Raw genomic sequence first — 21,287 nt, 5'->3', positions numbered from 1 at the left:
GGAAATTGTAACTCTTAACCCCCATATTTTTAACCCCCGAGCTGGTGCAAACCAAGAGAAAAGAAAATGTGCCAAGTGTCAACGGAATTACACTTATGGACGAAAAAATATTTGTCGAAAAGTTATGAACTATAAAAAAATAGAACGTGTCACACAAGATTTGACCTTGAAAGAAAAGGAACATTTGGCTTGTAAATTGATTAAAAACATAACAGAAGAAACAAATACATCGTTTGATAAAGGTAAACTAGTAGCATTATCCCAAACTCACGGAAAGAGAATGCAAATAGAAGTTAATAAATCTGAGCCAAAAGGTAAAAAACTTTGTCGACAAATTTCGGCTGAAGACTTTAACAAAATTTCAATAGATCTCAATTTATCATCAAACAAAGCTAAACGTTGTGCTAGAGCTATTCGAGTTGCAACGAATGATAGAAAATTTTTCGAATCCAATCTGAATACTAAATTACAGAAACTAAATCACACACTCGATTCTTTTTTTGAAGTCAAAAACTGTGATATAACAGATATAGCGAATGGAAAAAGAACTATTTCCTCCCAAACCCTCGTATTTTGTAACAATGATGAAAAATTAGTAAGCACAATTGTAGAAAAAAGAAATATTAATAATAAACACTTGAAATTCGGAATAGACGGAGGTGGGGGTTTCTTAAAAGTCTCTCATTCAATACAAAACGACGATGACAGTATTATAGAAACAAGAAAAAATACACGGCAAAGTTATAGGGATGGTATTGCTGCAAAGCAGTTTAAAGATACAGGTGTGAAAAAAATATTATTGCTTGGCTTGGTCGCACACACACAAGAAAATTATGAAAATGCTTTGATGTTATGGCAACTTGTGAAGATTAAAAATATTGAAAGTACAATAGCGACGGACTTGAAATTAGCAAATGTTCTAACAGGTATAATGGCACACTCAAGCATGCATCCTTGTACGTGGTGCACTGCATCGAAAAATAATCTCAATGAATGTGGAGTTTATAGAACTATTCAAAATTGTGAAAATAGTGCCTGTTCCTGGAAGAAAAAGGGAAGTATTAAAACAAATGCTAAAAATTTTAATAACTGTACAGATAACCCAGTGTTTTCATCACAAGACAACAATAAGAAAATCATTGATATAATACCACCACCAGAATTACACCTTTTAATTGGCGTTGTAAATACTGTATATAAAGATATGCTCTCTTGTTGCGAAAAAGACAGCTTACAGTGGGCTCACGATTGTAATGTAACTCGTGAATTCGTGCACGGTAGTCCAGCATTTGCCGGAAATTCTTGTAAGAAACTTTTGAATAGTGTTGATTTATTACGAGCGAAATGTTGTATCAATTGCTTGAAATACGTTCAGTGCTTACAAAATTTCCGAATCGTGGTTGACTCTTGTTTTTCTTCTGTGCTTAAACCTGATTTTCGGTCTTGTATCGCTAAGTTTAGAAGTAGTTATATTGCTTTGGATATTTCAATCACGCCGAAAGTTCATGCAGTTTTTTTTCATGTACCTGACTTTTGTGCCAAAGTTGGAAGAGGTCTTGGTTTCTACAGCGAACAAGCTTTGGAGTCATTGCATTCCGATTTTCAAAGTATTTGGGCGAAATATAAAGTTCATGAGTCTCATCCAAACTATGCCGAAAAATTGTTAAGAGCCGTTCAAGAATACAATTCGAGGCACATATAAGTGATCGATCAATTAGAAATCTATTCTCGAAAACTATAAACTGTGTTATATATGTGCCTTATATAATTGTTATGCGTTACTATATGAAGTTATTTTATTTATTATGTGTTTTATGAAGAATATATTTATTACAAAAACTCAATTGTCATTTTTATTTCTATTTTCCAACGTATCATTTATGCTAATAGAGAATTTTTTGTAAAAATAATTTTTTATTTGAATACCAATTAGAAAAACTACTTTTACTTAAGCTTCGAAAAATATATTTAGACGTTGCAAATATTTTTTTCGTGAAAAAAATTGACATAAACGTGATTTTTTTTCACTTTTTTATATTTCTTTTTTCAAAAATGAGTTTTTTCAAAAACGGCCCTCAGAAATTTTGTAAAAATTTAAATGAGCTCACATTTTGTGTTTCTGAATCGAACCCCATGATTTTTTTCGTGGTGCTTTTCCATGCTATTTAAAGTTGGTTCAGGACCACCGTGAATTAATTAAACGTTATCTTCTACAAAAAATGTGCATATGTCCTTTTATTTGAAGATACTATAAATATTTCGAAATCGGGATTATGAATGACAAGGAGCTGGATTCCGGATTTCAGAAAATTGGAATGCAGGAATTCGGGGTACAGCGTGGCAGGGTAACCAGCTTAAGGGTTGATGTCACTGGAGTGTAGGAGTTCGGGGTAAGAGCGTGGCAGGGTAACTAGCTCGAGGATTAATGAAATTAGGGGGTAGGAGTTCGGGGTTAGAGCTTGGCAGGGTAACCAGCTCGAGGATTGATGAAATTCGGGTGTAGGAGTTCGGGGTTAGAGCGTGGCAGGGTAACCAGCTCGAGGGTTAAGGTCCTTAAAGAGGAAGGTCCTTATGTTCATCATGTAGCTCTTTTGGATACTCTAGATCAACTTCTAAAATATATTCAACCTCGTTATTATCGGAAACATCGAAAAAATTAGGCTCATCACTGTTAGAGACACACTTAAAATTTTTATACGGTAATGATTGCGTCATCGCCCATCCATATAAATTATTAACATCAAAATACATCAAAGTCTTGCTTGGTTCTTTTTCATTATATTCTGAGCCCAAGTATCGATTATTAGCTTTTGAATATCTATTACAACATTGGCTAATACCTCCTTGAATACCTTTTTGAATGAATAAAACCATGTCTATATCAGTTAAAAGTTCTAGCTCAATATTTGTACACTTTAACATAGCATCCCATGTTAATCCAGGAGTAGTATAATAGTGTGCGGGATCGAGTTGATACGCATCTATACAAGTTTTAGGAAAATGCTCAAAAATATCGGCCAAGAGTAATACGTTAGTTTTTCAGTATAGATCAGAATACTGTCTGAAATCGATTATGTCAGAAGTATTCCACACTTTTTGTGCATGCTCATAGATGTTTCATGCTTCAGAGATGTTGCGATCTATCAATTAACTATGAAAATCTTCAATAGGTGGTAGTTAAGTCTGTTCTTTCAAAATTGTTAACATACTCATATAGAAAAACGCCTTTTCTCTTTAATAATTCTATTTATTTCAAAGTTGATATGTAATAGGGTGAGACTTCAAATTTGAATCCGTATTTCTATAGTATGTATAGGTTTATTGAAATACTATTCAATTATTCAAATTTAGGAATATTCTTTACCTCAACAGGAAAATTTATGCCATCGAATTTCAATTCATTCACAAAGGGCATATAATTTTGAACTCTTTTGCTATGAATTCTAGCTGGATGAAGACAGTCAAGCACAGTCCATTTAAAACATTCTTTGTCTGTATTTTGAACATTGATACATGCTTTTTTATCTGTTATTTGTTTTGGTAGTAGAATATATGAGCCAGGTTTGAAAGGATTAAATTTATTTATATTAACAGTAATACTAATGATAATTTTTAATGTCCAACCGGAATGTTTTTCTTGAAATTCTTCTAAATTTTTAAGTATAACATCTTCAATATTTTCTGTAAACCATAATTTAAGATCTGTCGTTCTATAAACGGAAACATTTTCAGTGTTGATATACTTTACTTGAATGTCCTCTACATTATCTTTTATTACGGTAAATTGAGCTGACATTTCTATATTTATTTTTAGAGCATTATGAATTGAAAGATATTTTAGTATTTGTAGTTGTAAGATTTTATTTGCTGCTTTTAAGAATGACTTTATATCTGTATGTTCTTGATTGGCTGTGAATGCAGTAATGATACGTTTTTCAAATGCAGAATTTATTTCACGCCAAATAACTCCGTCCCTTTAAATTTAGTTTGGAATGACTCATAATTGCTTAACATTTCCGTCGACTTTTATGGAATTATTCAAATTGATTTCAATTGAATTTAAATGAGAAGCGTAAGTTTGACATCTTTGTAGGATTGCTCTACTTAAGTTAGGCTATAACATATATTTTTCAAGAGAATTCAAAGCAGTAATTATTATCTCTTTCCATCTAATAAAACCATCCTTATGTGCGTTTGAGTTGTAATAGACTTTCCATAAATCGCGTACTGTATTTTCAGAATAAGCAATAGAAGCCAATGTAATGGAAATGCGCGTAGGATAACTACTACTTCTACTACTACTACCACTGGTTATCACTGCTAAGAAAGCTAGTGAAGCGGGCTGTCTCGAAAGACTGCGCTCTTTTCCAGTCGAGCACGGCTTTTAAGTATTATGGTGGCGCTGTAAGCAGCGGGTTCGGCGGTGTAGGCTGAAGAGGGCATAATCATACGAAAGAGTGAGGAAACGTTTTATATAATTTGAATTCATAGATAAATCGTAACAAATGCTAGAAAGAGAAAGAGAGAGAGAGAGAGAGAGACCATCATATAGCTTATCAAACACCCTACCAACTTCTACAGCGTCCTATCTTAATAACCTCTATAGTTGGAAGGGGGGGGGGGGGTGCACTCTGTTGAAGGGCCCACTGGCGGACAAACAGGTGCCAAATTATTGCCAAAACGCAACACCTTCATCGGGCGGCCTTTTTATGTCCCAGGATATATACACATCTCTTAAGCATTGGCAACGCATCTTCAATGCAAAAGGTATATCGATTACCTTTTAGACATTCAGCAGGAGGTTTCAAAATTTAAACACTCAGCGGTAGGTGTCAAAGGTACATCAAATGCTTTTTAAACGCTCAGCATGTGGTCTCACCTTATCGCGATAACTTAACGCGCTACCGCGAAACCTTCATCGGGCGGCCTCTTTGTGTCCCAGGACATATATATATCCCTTATACATTGGTGGTATCCTTCGTGTCCCAGGATATACATTGCTTATCTACTGTCATCATAAAAGCTTAGTTCTGTCTTTTCCTCTCTCTCTCTGTTAATACTTCAGGTAATTTGATTCGTATATTACACTGAGTGCGTTTAATAATTTCTATTCAATTTAAGTATTTTCGATGATCTGATGCATGATACTATTTTTAACTGTATGTTTTTCCATTTCTTTAGCCTTTTTCATAAGCTTCTTATTGGCTATTTTAATACTACACAGTTTACTTCGTTACCTAATGCACTCTTTCACAATGGAGGCATTGCATTCATAATTCCGTGAAATTTTGTGTTAACGAGAGGCATACCAAATTGATTATGAACTGGATAGTCTGATGTGTTGAATTTACCAATATCTTTTTTCATGATTATATAAATATAAACGTCTTGAATTTCATACATGAGGCTGTCCGTATCAGTATCAGTAATTTACATTTTTCACCAATTCACGTTATCTACACGGTGTCCCATTTTAAAGGAATCACCCCGAAATTTTCTACGGTTGGCGTTCTACAAAAAAATTGTTTAGAACAAAATTGTTTGGGACAATGAGGGACACCTGTCCCAGAAATTGGATTTGACCTTGTGATTTATTTTCAAGATCATTTCAAGGTCAAAGTCATTTTTCTAATAGGAACCTATAATTTTGATCCCGGATTCGGAAAGAGTGAGAAATTCTAACTTGCTGGTAAAATTTTGCTCCCCCAACCCAATAACTAGACGGTAATATTTTGCTGCAGCGCGATATCCGCCTTGACCGTCGAAATTACCCGGGAGGCTTCGGTACCCAAACCACGTGAGAATCCGAATCATTGATCGAAGAGAAAGACGTCGACAACGAATACGCCCCGAAAGATAACAGAATGTCAACAATTAGGAAGTTTACACGGCGCTAAGCTAAAAAATGAATAATTAGCTTTCGTTAATTAAATAAAATAAAATTGTACGTAATCTTCAATAAATCTTGAATGAATCCTTGAATAAAGCCTTGAAAATTATTAACAAGTTTGCCTAACTTGGCTGGCTACCAAGTCGGCTACTCAAAACATCTTATTTTTTTTATTTCAGATTTGGAAAGAAAGTTAAACTGGTCACTCCCATATTGTCTTAATCCATTAAGGCCTTTACCAAACCTGCCAACTATAGCGCCAAACTAACTATGCCAATCGTAGGTAAATCGAAAAAAAATACCTGTGTTTGTTCTTTTACCATTTACAATTATTTATCAAAAGTTATTTAAACAAATTATAGACTGGTAATCATTTAAAGTCTGACAAAAAAACGTTACATCCGTTTCTTTCATATTTTTTCCCGTATAATTAATTTTTGAAAATAATTTTGTAGGAAAACAAATTATTTTTATTCTCTGTTCTGGTATAATTCCGGACAAGCCTACAGAGTTTCAATTAAATCGAAAAATAACACTTCTTTAATATTATTTATGAAAGAGATGACTCATGAACAATCCTTCTTAGGATAGTTCACGTGAAAATTTTTTAGTGTCTTCCGACTCAAAAGACTCAAACTTTGACTCAAGCTTTGATGCCAGATGATCTCCGCCGCAGACTAGAATTCTGTAATTGGGCACAAGCAAGGATTCGTGAAGATCCTGAATTTTTCAGATACGTAATGTTTTCGGATGAAGCTTCATTTCATAGTAATGGGTAACTCAATCGCCATAATAGTCATTATTGGTCTATCCAGAACCCTCATTGGGTTCGTCATGTTGATAATCAGCATAGATGGAGTCTCGTAGTTTGGTGCGGTATAATAAATGGTTATCTGATAGGACCTTATTTTTTCGATGGGAATGTCAACGGCGCAGCATATCTTAATTTCCTGCAGAATGAATTACCAGAATTATTGGAAGATGTGGACTTGGAAACAAGACGACGATTATAGCTTCAACAAGATGGTGCACCGTGTCATCGCTCATTAGTAGTTCGTTACTTCTTGAACCAACGATACCGAAGATGATGGATAGGCATTGGTAGTGACATTACTGAGTGGTGTCCAAGATCACCAGATCTAATAATTCCATATTTATTTTTATAGGGCTACTTGAAAAGTATTGTTTATGCACAACAAAGAAAAACATCATGGCAAGATATGATGCAACGCATCATACAAGCTTGTAGAGCTATTCCGCGTTACAATTTGTTGTCCACAGTTGAAAACTTCGAACGTAGAATTCAACATTGCATAAATTTGAACGGCGGTATTATTGAACATTTTATGAGATAAATGATTGTGTTTCAACCTTGACCATAACTCGATCTGCAGTCATCGTCTTGTCTTTATTGGCTGGGCATTCCCACATTGCCTTAATTCGTTGGGTAATCAATACCTCGCCTTCATTGGTTGGGCATTCCCACCTTGCCTTTATTCGCTGGGTAATCAATACCTCGTCTTCATTGACTAGGTAGCCAACGTCTTGTCTTGATCGGCTCAGCATTTTCACCTTGCCTAGATAGACTAGACACTCCTTCTTTTCATACATTGGTTAGATTGGTTCACGTTACTAAATGTGTCACGAACACACGTAGTGATTAAATCAAAAACAATCTTGATAATCGAACTTTTATTTATCTTGGGTATAGGTTTATTATTATAATTATTATAATAATAATAATAATTATTATTGTTATTGTTATTATTATTAACCTCACCCGTGCCTCGGTGAATAGGAGGGGTGTTGACCGCACCCCACACATAATACCTTACCTGAACGTAGAATTTCCCGTTCTTTCCGAATCCATGATAAAAAATGGGGGTTCTTATTAAAAAAATTACTTGGTTATTTGGTTATTGGGGTTATTGAGGTTGGTTTATTGGGTTATTAGATTATCTGAGTTTTTGGGTTATTAAAATTAATCTTACCCTTGCCCGATCATCCTTGTGCATAGATGAAAAAAAAAATAAATTGGACCCCTACATGACTTTACGCGGAAGGAGAGGTAAACCACACCCCACACATAATACCTTATCTAAACGTAGAATTTCTCGCTTTTTCCGAATCCGGGATAAAAATTATAGGTCCCTATTCATAAAATGACTTTAACCTTCAAATGACCTTGAAAATATATCTCAAGGTCAAATCCGATTTCTGGACAAGGTGTCCCTCATTGTCTGAACAATTTTTTTGTAGAATGCCAACCATAGAAAATTTCGGGGTGGTTCTTTTAAAATGGGTCAACTTGTATAATGAAAGTCATAGACTAATGTTTTTGAAAGATCTAGTATACGCAGTTCAATGTATATAGGTCCTCTAATACTACACTCCTCGCAAAAATTAAGGGAACAAAAAATTTGGGCTGATTTTTAACAGGCGGTATTTCAGTGAGAAATGGTCGTACAGGAAATAAAAAAATAAAGCTGTTGAAGCTTGAAGATTCTAGTTTTTAGTTTTTTTGGTTAAAAATTTTTTGGAGCTCCGTATTTCATGCAATCCTTATACAAAGCACAAGAAAAATTTTATCCAAATTTTTTACATTTTGTTTCTTACTCTACGGGCATGGAAAAATTTGTTCGAGCTACGCCAATACATAGGTCTTTTAGCCTGTTTATTCAGCTTCACGCTGCTTTTCGTGGACCTCAATTACGATTACTTCTCTCCGAGATATCGAACTTTGAATGCAAAAGGATCCTTTTGCATTCAAAATTCGATATCTCTGGAACTACTGGTCGCACAGCGAGCGGACACCGAATTTCATCATCTGCATAAAATTTCCGATGAAATACAGTCAAACGTTAGTAAAGAGAAAAATGTTTTTCCATCCCTAACATTGAATTGAAAAAAGTGAAAAAAAGTGACATTTTCCCCTTTTTTGGTTACTTGACTGTATCTTCACTAATATGGGCGGTAAAAGTACGGTTAAAGAGAAATTTTACAGTCTAATGTCCCCCAAAGAACTCCCTAAATTTTTGGAGCGATCAGTTCAGCGGTTTCTCCGGACCAATTGATCAAAATTTATAAAAAATTCAAGGAACAAGGTTTTTGTTCCTTAACTTGAAGCAAACTTTTTAAAAATCAAAAAATTCCATTTTTTTTCGTCTGTTTACACAATTTTGTGTCTGTTTAGAATATAACGGGGTTTTGACCCAGCGCGGGTCACCTTAAATTTTTTATAAATTTTGATCAATTGGTCCGGAAAAACCGCTGAACTGATCGCTCCAAAAATTTAGGGGGTTCTTTGGGGGACATTAGACTGTAAAATTTCTCTTTAACCGTACCTTTACCGCCCATATTACTGAAGATACAGTCAAGTAACCAAAAAAGGGGAAAATGTCACTTTTTTTCACTTTTTTCAATTCAATGTTAGAGACGGAAAAACATTTTTCTTTTTACTAACTTTTGACTGTATTTCATCGGAAATTTTATGCAGATGATGTAATTCGGCGTCCACTCGCTGTGCGACCAGTAGTTCCAGATATCGCATTTTGAATGCAAAAGGATCCTTTTGCATTCAAAGTTCGATATCTCGGAGACAAATGATCGTAATTGAGCTCCGCGAAAAGCAGCGTGAAGCTGAATAGACAGGCTAAAAGACCTATGTATTGGCGTAGCTCGAACAAATTTTTCCATGCCCGTAGAGTAAGAAACAAAATGTAAAAAATTTGGATAAAATTTTTTTGCGCCTTGTATAAGGATTGCATGAAATACGGAGCTCCAAAAAATTTTTAACCAAAAAAACTAAAAACTAAAGTCTTCTAGCTTCAACAGCTTTATTTTTTTATTTCCTGTACGACCATTTCTCACTGAAATACCGCATGTTGAAAATCAGCAAAAAATTTGACAAATTTTTTTGTTCCCTTAATTTTTGCGAGGAGTGTATAATAGTTGGCCAACATAACTGTACTGGTGCTATACGTTAATCAAAAATGAAACTACTGTGAAAATTAGACTGTGCAATTTGTGCTTCAGTGCTATATTGACCATCCCAGTGATTAACTAGTTTGACATTTTTTCGTTTTTTTTCGTCCTTCATCGTTTTTCCATATACTGTATATTAATCATAAGCTTATGAAATAATTTTTCAAATTCACTTTTAGCTTGTTTCTTTTTTTCTGTATTCAAATGTATGTAAGGTTTGAATCATAGTTTTTGTTTTCCCTTAACTAGCGGAGTTTTTTATGCCTAACTTTTCATTATTGTGCGAAAGAATTAAATAAAAATATAGTACAAAAATATATATACCAGTATTTGCCTCTTTGATTTCTCTCCTGCTCTACTCACTATTATCATGCTATGTATATCTTTTAGAGTTTGAGTTCATATTTAAGACCTTGTTTTAACGCTCTATAATGAATAACTTATCGTTCTTTATCATAAATCGTTGTCAGTAATTTTTTCTATTTTAATCCGGGCAGTTTAGCATGTTCAGGATAAAGAGGGAAATCTTTATGATTATCATGCGGCTCTTGCGGATACTTTAGATCTACTTCTAAAATATAGCCAACGTCATTATAATCGATGACACTAAAAAATTTGGCTTGTCTACATTTGAAACTCATTCAAATCTCTTATAGTATATGGTAGTAATTAGGTCATAATCTAACCGTAAAGGTTATTCACGTCGTAATACATTAACATTTATATTTTATCATTCCGCCCCACGTTAATCTAGGGGTAGTGTACGTAACAATGTGCGGGATCGAGCTTGTATGTAATCTTACATGTTCGAAAATTGTCAAAAACAGTAGCTAGCAGAAACATATCTATCTTCAAATAGAGATCACAATACCATTCAAAATCTGTCTTTTTCCAAATGGTATCAAAAATATTCCAAACGTTTCGTGCATGCTCATAATCTTTAGCAGAAATATCACTGTCTGTTTATTGACTATGAAATTTTTCAATGAAAGGTAACTCTGTCTCAGTTAGACTATTTAAATTTTGAATATATTCGTATGGAAAAACTTTTTTTCTTTTAAGTAAATTGATTTGAACTATAGTATAAATATTTTTCCCAAATTTTCGCTGTACGATATTCAAATGAGGTACCTGAGACGCCAATTTATTTAGAGATGAGGGCATAAATCGAAAGTATGAATCGAAAGAATCTCCGACTGCAACTTTTTTTGTGAAAGATATGCAGCGCTCTTTGTTTTTCGAGAGAACAGAGATTTTTCCCTTAAATTCTGAATTAGTAGCAATTTCTGTTATAATAAAATGAGTGTCATAGTCTGTAAAGTTATAAAATACTACATATAAAAGCAGTATTTTTATAATTCAAATTGCAACGTCTATGAGCTGCACCTCTAAATTTTCCTGTTAAATGACAATGATCTCGAAATCTATTTTCTTTCTCGTCGAAATATTGATTACAAATATGATATTTTTTTGCTGTTATAAATGCATGTTAATCAATAAAAGACAAATCCATTTCTATAACATTATCATACACTTGTTGTAATTGAGCTAGCAAAGATTTCAATTATTTGACAATCAATTATGCTGATAATTCGTGTTCATTGGACTATTTTCTATAATATTTATACATAGATTTACTATTGTTATAATAACATTTTACATATAATCCTATATTAAAGTCTGCGTGTTCTTGAAAAATGTATCTCTAACATTAGGTTTTCTATTCAAATCATCTACAGGTTTCAATTAACAATCAAAATCAGCGTATATGACAAAAGTAATCTCTTCTTCATATTTATAATTTTTGAATTTGAGAGTAAGATCGTCAGGTAGATTAATTCGACACTTATTTATTTTCGAATAATCAACTTCGTGAAATTTGAATTTTTCCTTGTTAATAAAATAGTGAACACTACGTTCATAAACGCCTTTTTATTCGTCTTCCACTGCAAAACAGCAACCCATCATACACAAGAAAACTAAAGAAAAGTAGTATCAGAACTAAGGCGTTCTTCACATTTATGCAAAAATGTGTTAGGGTAATTCGGCGAAAACAAGACCATATAACGAGCGGGACGTCATGAGCGTGGGAAATTTATTGTTTACGATGCAAAATCAATAACTGCAAAGTTTTTTTTACGAACAAAACCATTTTTTGGTCAATTTTTCTGCGCTAATCTCGAATCTCAAGTTATTATAGTCATTCCATATGTATTTGTTAGTTTAATTAAATTTATAAGTAAATATCGCTAGTAATTTTGCAACAAATAAATATGATACAAATTCAAATATACAATAGCAATCCTAGCACCTTAAGAAAGAGAAGCAAGAATTTTACACTTTGATAACTGATTTTTGACTGAATTATCAATAAATAAAAAATTTATAATTTATTTATACAATTAAAATTGCGTTGCGAGCTAAAACACTATTGATGATGATTGTTACCCGTTTGTTGATTTTATAATGGCTAAAAGAGGAATTTACGAATTCATTAATTAATTATTATTCAAAAATGGATTGTTAAATTAATGGTTTTTATTTTGAATAATGTTCCTTTTATCATGAGTGATTTTTTTATGTAAAAATCTTCCGTTAATTTATTGTAAATTCTATGTTATTTACTTATCTAACTTAAATCACTTATAATTTTAAGTTTTATAATTTTATTTTTTAATTTTTTTTTCCTTGAAAAATGATTTATATTAAAAAATGTGTTATCTTCTACTTGATTTTTTAAGTCACTAATTTTCAATTTCGAGCGAGTCATTTTGCAACAAAACCTGTACAAAGTTTTGCGAATATCAAAAATAGCGTTGTTGGGGCTACCAAGCGTAGAAAGGAGCCGTTTTCGTAAGTATAAATTCGCTAAAGAGGACTTAGAATCCTATCTTGCTTAGTAGTACGAGCATTGATTGAAATAAAGACTCAGCTATTTCCTGAGACTGATTTTCATTATTTAGTAGTTAGCCTGCTATTTCTTTCCTACACGATAATCTAACTGCTCAACTTATAAGACTCTCTCTCTTATAAGAAAAAAAGCAGCCTTAGATTATCTTCTATTCAAAATTAATATTGCCTAGAAATTAAATTGAGCATTCGTTGCGGCGCTGTCGGGCTTTTCCTTGATAGATGCAACAGTACTCAATTGCATTTCAAATGGCTCATCGAAGCGACGAACTACGTGGATAACACTGTGTTCGCTATTCGTTAATTGTAGCAATATCAAAACTCAAAGAACTTTCACGTGTGAACTTCTTGCTTACTCTCGGAAACGCGATTATGAATATATCTTAGAGTCCGAACTATTTATTTCAATAACGTAAGATAAGTGTTACGTCTCACGTAATGGCCGCGAATTGACAAGAATTACTCAAACGCGACTGTCTCTTTTGAGTCAACGCGTAAGCGCTTTACCACGGGTGCGAGACTCAAACGAAAGCAGGGTAACAACGTATCTAAAATACCGAGTGAATAAGTAATAATTAAATAATTTACCTGCAGTTTAACTGGTCCAGAAACTCGTACCTCAGAACCCAGAGATGAACGTGGATTAGGTATAACTCTCAAGTATGTTATTATAGAAATAGATTTATAATATTTATTGATTAAATTATAGAAGGTGAGTAGTGTCACAGAGTAGAATACAGGGTGTCTGTTACAATTGTTTTGCGTTCTCTTTTATAGCATAAAATACATAAAAACTAATCAATAAAGGGTTAATCCCAGAAGGGGTAAGTGCATCACTGAGATTAAAGTCAGCTGTTAAATGACTATTACTTTTAATTACGGGAACTCCCCTTCCATAAAAAATTAAAATTTTACTGCCATAAAATAGTCTGACTCGTTCTCGACGTAACACGCCCGCCCCTGAAGACCAGCGACGCAGGGCGCTCGCAAGTTGCACCTGCCTATTCGAAATTGCGTACATCAAGATAATATACTTATACATTGCACATCATGAAGCTACAATAAGCACTTCGTACTAAACACCCAGTAATTTTAAACATATATATGTTTGAATGAGAAAAACTTTCTGCTATGGTGCCAAGTTTACATATACGGCATTTTTCTCCAGGTTGAAGGGCATTCTGATGGGCGGTTGATCAGCACTCCCAACAGATAAGGAAGACATTCTTCGGTCCGTGGGTTAAGTATTTCAAAATACACAGCTTACAGAAACGCCACACAGATAGAGGCCGAGAGCACTGTACACAGTTATCAAAAGTTAATAAGTCCGCAAAACCCACACCTCCATAAGGCAAATGTACAAATTCGGCGATGTTCTTCCGCGTTCGATCCTTTCTCCATGAAAATGTGCTACAAGACAATCTATCGATACTGTGAGGTTGTTCTCTCTTAGGAGGAAAGAGCAACACGTCAGAGTCAGACAACGCGAGATCATCACGGGCATTACCTTCGATGAGGGAAGGGAGTTTCCCCGAGGTTACCCGTAGTGCACACGGACGCCTTGCCGTGCGGACCGAGGGTGCCACCGAGGGGTAGCGCAGGAGAGACAAATACTAGGTTTTATGGAAGGACGGCCATCCTCGATACCTAACCAGGGCGGCGAGGGGGCCCGTCTGAGGAAGTTATGTTAGGTAGGATATGACAGGGGAGTCAGGAAATGAGGAAAGGTCTCGAATACACCTGATCACCGGTCGCGAGCCATGTGCTGGCGGTGGGCGTCGGTATCCGAGTCCTTGTGGTGGACTCCCTGTCGTGGTGCCTTTACTCTTTGTACATTGATTACTTATTAGATATACATGACTACTTCTCTAGTGCGACAGTGGTAAGAGGGGTCTTAGACAAGTGCGACACAGGCGCGCGATCCTCAGTTAGTGGGGACGAGAACTAAATTAAATATATCTGTTTGCTAGAAGTTCGGCGCGAGGTTGAGTTGTCACAATACCTGCATATCTTCTCTCGTAAATTCATCCGGTGGTCGAGGAACATAATCTACATACTGCAACTGGTCGTTTTCGTATCTTAACTGCCACCATTTCATGATGATTTGAAGTTGCTTATTCGTGATATCCGGTCCGGGTATTAGCGGTAGGATTAGGTCGTATCCCATCATACGAGTGCAATCCTCCGATGCCTTTCGGTAGTCTTCGCAGCTGTCATAGCAAATCTGCCCTAAGACTTGGGCCTGATTTGTTGGGTTACCCGCTTTGGATGGACGTCCCATTTTCATTTCTTCGCCGTTTAACCACAAGATAATTCCTCGTAGATACATTTCCGGTAAAATCACGTTCTCGTACGGTTCCGGACTTTTGAACAAGTTTAAGGGATCACTTATTACTCCTTCTTCTGTAATCACAAATCCATGGTTTTTTCCATAAACTTCTTCAAACTTTTGCAAGACCCAACTCACGAACATGTTATACAATTACTTATAGAGACGCAGACACAAAACTAGTTGACACTATGCTGTCTTACTGGCAACTAAGTCCCCTTTCTTTTACTCTACCTTTCAAACCGGGAACCATTAATCTAGCTATAAAATTCTAATTTTGTTTCTTTCCTACTGCTAGATACCACTTAATTTATTCGAATACCGGGTGTCGAATTTAGTGTATTCTATGTCAACTGTATTTGGAGGTGTCTTACCAGGAAATCACAGTATAAATTCACTCTAATAATAATTTCTTTATTTATTTCTATTTTTATATAAAAATAGCCCACAAAAAAAATTTATTCACTAAGATTTAGCTAATAGTTACTGTTTTCTGAAAATAACTGATCTACTTACCTACTCCACATCTGAATTAATTCACTATCTCCTTGATGAAGTCGGCACCTTTCGTCATCATTTTCTAATGACTTCCGATGTTCGGCAAAGGGGAACTCCAAAATTTGCATCAACAAGTTCTCACACTGTTTGCTTAAATGTAACGCCGTGCAGTAACGACAATTACGTACTACTAATAATGGTACTGGACATACTGCACAATATCCAAACGTAAGGCGGTTATCTGTATTAAGACTACCATAATTTATCTTAAACAGATGCTGAATGAAGATATCGGTACTTTCACTCACGGTTTGAAATAGCAAATTTTGGCTCCTGAATAAACTATCCTTTAGTATTGTAAGATATTCCGGATATTGAAATATTTCATTATTGTTTCTTAATGTAAAACGTTTGCCTCTGGCTTGCTGTTGTGCCATTGTGAGTCCTGGTATTACTGGACCTAACAGTGAGTATCCCATCTTTTTGAGGTCTTTTTACGAGGACTAATTCGAGGACTTTTTTTAGGACATTTTAAGGACTTTTTCAAGGGCTTTTTTGAGGATTTTTTTAAGGACTTTTTTGTGGACGTTTCTGAGGACTTTTTCGAGGACTTTATGATGAATATTTTAACGACATTCTACGGACATTTTTGAAGTCTTTTTCGGGGATTATTTAGAGGACTAATTCGAGGACTTTTTTGAGGACTTTTTTAAGGACTTTTGTAATACCTTTCTTAGTACTTTTTTGAGAACATTATTGAGGTCTTTTTTTTGGTCGTTTTTGAGGATTATTTTGAGGATTTTTTATGGACTTTTTTGAGGACATTTTTGAGGGCTTTATTAAGGACTTTTTTGTGGCCTTTTTTGAGGGCTTTTTTGAGGATTATTTTGAGGACTTTTTTATGGACTTTTTAGAAGACTTTTTGATGGACTTTTTTGAGGACTTTTTTATGGACTTTTTTGAGGTTGTTTTGAGGATTATTTTGAGGACTTTTTTATGGACTTTTTTGAGGTCTTTTATATGGACTTTTTTGAGGTCGTTTTGAGGATTATTTTGAGGACTTTTTTATGGACTTTTTTGAGGACTTTTTTATGGACTTTTTTGAGGACTTTTTTGAGGACTTTTTTAAGAACTTTTTTGTGGCCTTTTTCGAGGACTATTATGAGAATTTTACGACGACTAATTCGAGGACTTTTTTGAATACGTTGATGAGGACTTTTTGAGGTCTTTTTTGAGGTCATTTTTGAGGATTATTTTGAGGAGTTTTTCGAGGACTTTTTTATGGACTTTTTTGAGGACTTTTTTGAAGACGTTTTCGAGGTCTTTTTGAAGTACTTATTTGAGGACTATTTTGAGGACTTTCTTGAGAATTTGACGAGGACTAATTCGAGGACTTTTTTGAAGACGTTGATGATGACTTTTTTGAGGTCTTTTTCGAGGACTTTATTTACGATTTTATTGATGACTTTATTGTGTATTTTTTTGAGGACTTATTTCAAGATTTATTTGAGGACTAATTCGAGGACTTTTTAGAGGATTTTTTTGATGAGTTTTCTGCAGACGTTATTGACAACTTTTCGGTTAATTTTTTTGGTGACTTTTTTGAGATTATTACTAGGATTAATTACAGGATTAATAAATTATCCAATCGCTGTAGAGTTTTTCTTATAATAAAACAAGAACATAAATTTACTAATGTAATTATAACAATATTTTAATTCTAACGATATAACAAGTTATTGCAAAAAGAAGAATATAACATTTTTAAATTTCATTTCGGATTTCATTTAATCGAATACAATAAATTATGATAAGTGGTATGAGTGCTTACCAAGAACTCCTTCGAATATCGACGTAGGGATTGGTTCACTATCTCCTCTGCCAGTTGGCGTCATCTTGATCAAATATTCTCGTTTTATCAAGGAATTCATCAGTTTGCTGATCATACGGTGGCTATTTTTCATAAACTATGCCTTAGTTTTTTCTTCAATTTCCACCTTCGAAACGTAAATTTCTAGGCTTTGCGTTAATCGTATCTGCATATAGTAATAGAAATATTGTAATTTTCAGTGTAATATGACTATAATCGTTTATGATTGGGTGAGTTTTTGATTAAGTGTATGCGTATGTGCTCATGTTTTTGTTTTAGTCTATGCGTATATGTATGTTCATACATACGTTACCAGCCTTTGGTTCGCAACTCGCAAACTCTCGTCTCAAAATACGATTCAAACCTCCATTTTCATCATAATATTCTGATCCGTTCATATTCTTTCTTTCTTTCACGTCTTCATTTCTATTTTTGCCTCCATTTTTCCCTTTCATTCTTATCCTTCCTTCTCTTTTTTCTTCACTATCTTCTTCCACGTCTTTTCCCTTTTTTTTCTCTTTTCCATAGATTCTCCTTTCTCGATTTCATCTCCCATTCTCCTTCTTCCCCTCCATTTACTTTGCTTTCTCCTCCTTCCATGTCTTCTCTTTGTTCTTCGATTCCTTCTCCGTCTACTTCTACTTTCATCTCTTCTTCCAGTTCTTCTCCTTCGCTCTTCTTGTTTATCTCTTCTTTTTTCCTTTTTTTTCCTACTTTACACCAAAATTCGAATTATTCAATTATATAAATTTAACTACATGTTTACGAACTTTGGTAACTGGATTGCGTAGTCTCATCTGTAAATACCTCGAGACTCTCCAGATATTTCTTATTATCTATGTAAAAAATATAATGTTAACATTGATTTAATCAAATGATATTAATGTACTGAAGTGGTACTTTCGGAATAACAACTGCATTTTCTTCGGCGCCATTAATACATAAAAATATTTACTCCACCCCCAAACTAGCAGGTTCAGTTATTAGTGTACAAAAAATAATATTCACTTTGTAACGGGGAAAGTCACTTTAGAGCGTTTTCTATCATTTCACCATTGCTTTGCATGGGAAGGATAGACATTGGTAAGATTTATATTTTCCTTTCAACTCATACGAACATTTTTCAAATAGCTTTTACGACAAATTTTATAATATACACATTCAAATCGATTTCAAAAATTAATTGCCGAGCACAAGATTTAATAGTAGAGAGGATACACATTTACAAACATTTTACTATAGACAATTGAAACAAGCTAATTTCCTAAGGCTGGTATGGACGTTATAAAAAAAGAATATAACTATAATCAGGCAACTCTCTATATCAGTCAGAAGAAGCTTAGTTCTTATCGACTGCAATAATTCAAATGATCTAATAAAGTTAATGATAAAATTAGACAATTTGTTTATAGAAAGAATAAGAAACTATGAATTCGGGCAAGATAGACGTGGATATAATAAGCAAGAAAATATTCAAATTAGCCAGTTTATCATTAAAAAAGCATTATAATTCAAATTATAAAGCTAGACAAAATTATAACAGACTTTGGGTACGTGGTAGGCAACGTGGTTCATACAATCTAAACTTTTATCATCAAAATTTGTCGAATGAAAACACTTTTGATCAGATCCTCCTAAGCCATAACTATCCGACTCAAACGTACACAAGCCAGCAAGATCCATCAGTTCAATTAACGCACAGCCATTATCTTCACTAATACCCAGCACTCGTTTTCCGCCTCCAATACATAACAATACAAATCATCACACAGCCAGTAATGTCCAAACACAACAAAATAATTTAAACGCAAAATAGGCGCGTTGAGGTGCGGTCCGTCAGCGCGTCAATTTCATAATGATGTTGTTTCCGAAATACATAAGGGAATGAACGATAAGGACCCCTGTGATGGAGCACCGAAAAAAACAATACTACCTTCACCGCACTTATTGTGTAAAGTAAATGAAATATCGGTATGGTCGCTTATCGATACGGGGAGTCAAATCAGCGTTATTTCAGAAGAATTTTATAAGGAAATTAGTAAAATAAGAAAATGTTTAAAGCTTCCAGTAACAGGCATACAAGTTTCAGTGGCTTTAGTAAAGAAATAAACTATAATAAAAAAGCAAACACAACTGAAAATCCAATTCATCTATTTATGAATTTATCTTTTTGGTTGTTGCATTCTTAGCAAGTTAAATCATATTAGAAAATAATATTCACACGTCGATAGGCTTGCTCATAAATTGCTGGCATATGTCAATACACATAAAAAATAAAACATTACCAAATTCGACGATTTTGTTTGAACCGGGCGTGTCAGAGAGACTATGCATAATAAAGGAAAAGGATAAAACACGCATATACAAAATTATTTGCCATAGAGAAATCATCGAAAATGAAAAAATATTAGAAAAAGAAAGAAGTGAAAAGGATGAAACTTTGCAACTATATGATATAAATAATGAAGAGCATAATGGTGAATTATCCAAGGAAATAAAGCAATTGAACTTGATGAATATATAAATGGAATAGACAGGATAATGAATACAAATAAAGTTGGAATAAATGCATGCACGCGGAAAAGTGAAGAGCGAACCAGCCTTTCTAAACAACTTGATTCAGTCGCGAAAAATTTCTCAAATATTAAGGAAAGACAAAAACAGATTTTTTTCACCATGTTAAGACAGTTTGAGTATTTGTTTTCCGAGAAACCTGGATGCGTAAATAATTACACACAAACTGAGATAAAAAAATCAAAACCTACATTAAAGCAAAAGTATCCTGTGTTGTATACTCTGCGTGACAAAGTCGAGGCGTGCCTAAACAAAATGATGGAAACTAAAATTATCGAACCAGCAGTAAGTCCGTACTGCAATCCGCTCCGGATCGTTCGCAAGGACTATGGCACAGTGCGAATCCGTCTTGACACTTGAAATCTGAACAAATACTTAGAAGCTGATCATGAGGCCCAACCTATCGTAGATGACAAAATGCAATTTTTTTACAGATGTAAATTTTTCTTGAAGGTAGATATGACAATGGGCTATAGGCAGATTCTGCTTGACGAACAATCACGTCCCCTTACAGCGTTCGTTTTCAAAGGTAGAATGTACTAATTAATTCGTGTCATTTTTGGAATTAGTACTGCGGGCAGCGCTTGTTTTCGCGCTTCTTCCTTGGCGCTACTTAAAGAAATAAAAATAATCGATATCTTTGAAATACATCCGGAGTTATAGAGTTATGTTAATAAAGACCAGAAAGACATTGTTAGCCCCAAGGATATAAATATTCACATAGAATAAGTCACATACTTTGATGACTGTGCGATTGGAACGCAAACTTTCAAACATCAAATATTAGTCCTGCAAGTGATTTTCTCGAAATAAATGGTAAGAGGATTTACTATTAATTTAAAAAAATGTTAATTCCTATTAAGTAAAATCCTTTTTCTTAGTTTCGTTTTATGATTTCACGGGATCAAAGCTAACCCGGATCGTATTCAGGTAATAGTAAATTTTTTAGTTCCAAGAACCAAACAACGGCTGCGACATATTTTTGGCGTATGCAACTACTACAGACGTTTTACGATAAGATATAACGACTTTACTACCCCTTTTCGTGATCTATTGAAGGATGATAGTGGCTGGTTTTGTACAAAGGAGCATACCAATACATTTGACGTTTTCAAGCAAAACTTTATATCGCCGTTTGTTTGAGTCATGTCATGCCGAATGTGTAGTTGGAAGTCTTTTTTCAGATTGACGAAAACGGGGATAGATGCATAGTTTCCCTCGCGAGCAGATGT

The sequence above is a fragment of the Phymastichus coffea genome, unplaced genomic scaffold (assembly GCF_024137745.1).
Source record: "Phymastichus coffea isolate CEN01 unplaced genomic scaffold, Cenicafe_Pcof_1.1 PCOF00008, whole genome shotgun sequence".
Classification (NCBI taxonomy): Eukaryota; Metazoa; Arthropoda; class Insecta; order Hymenoptera; family Eulophidae; genus Phymastichus; species Phymastichus coffea.
The sequence above is the reverse complement of the archived record's forward strand: the minus strand, read 5'-3'. Positions refer to the sequence as shown.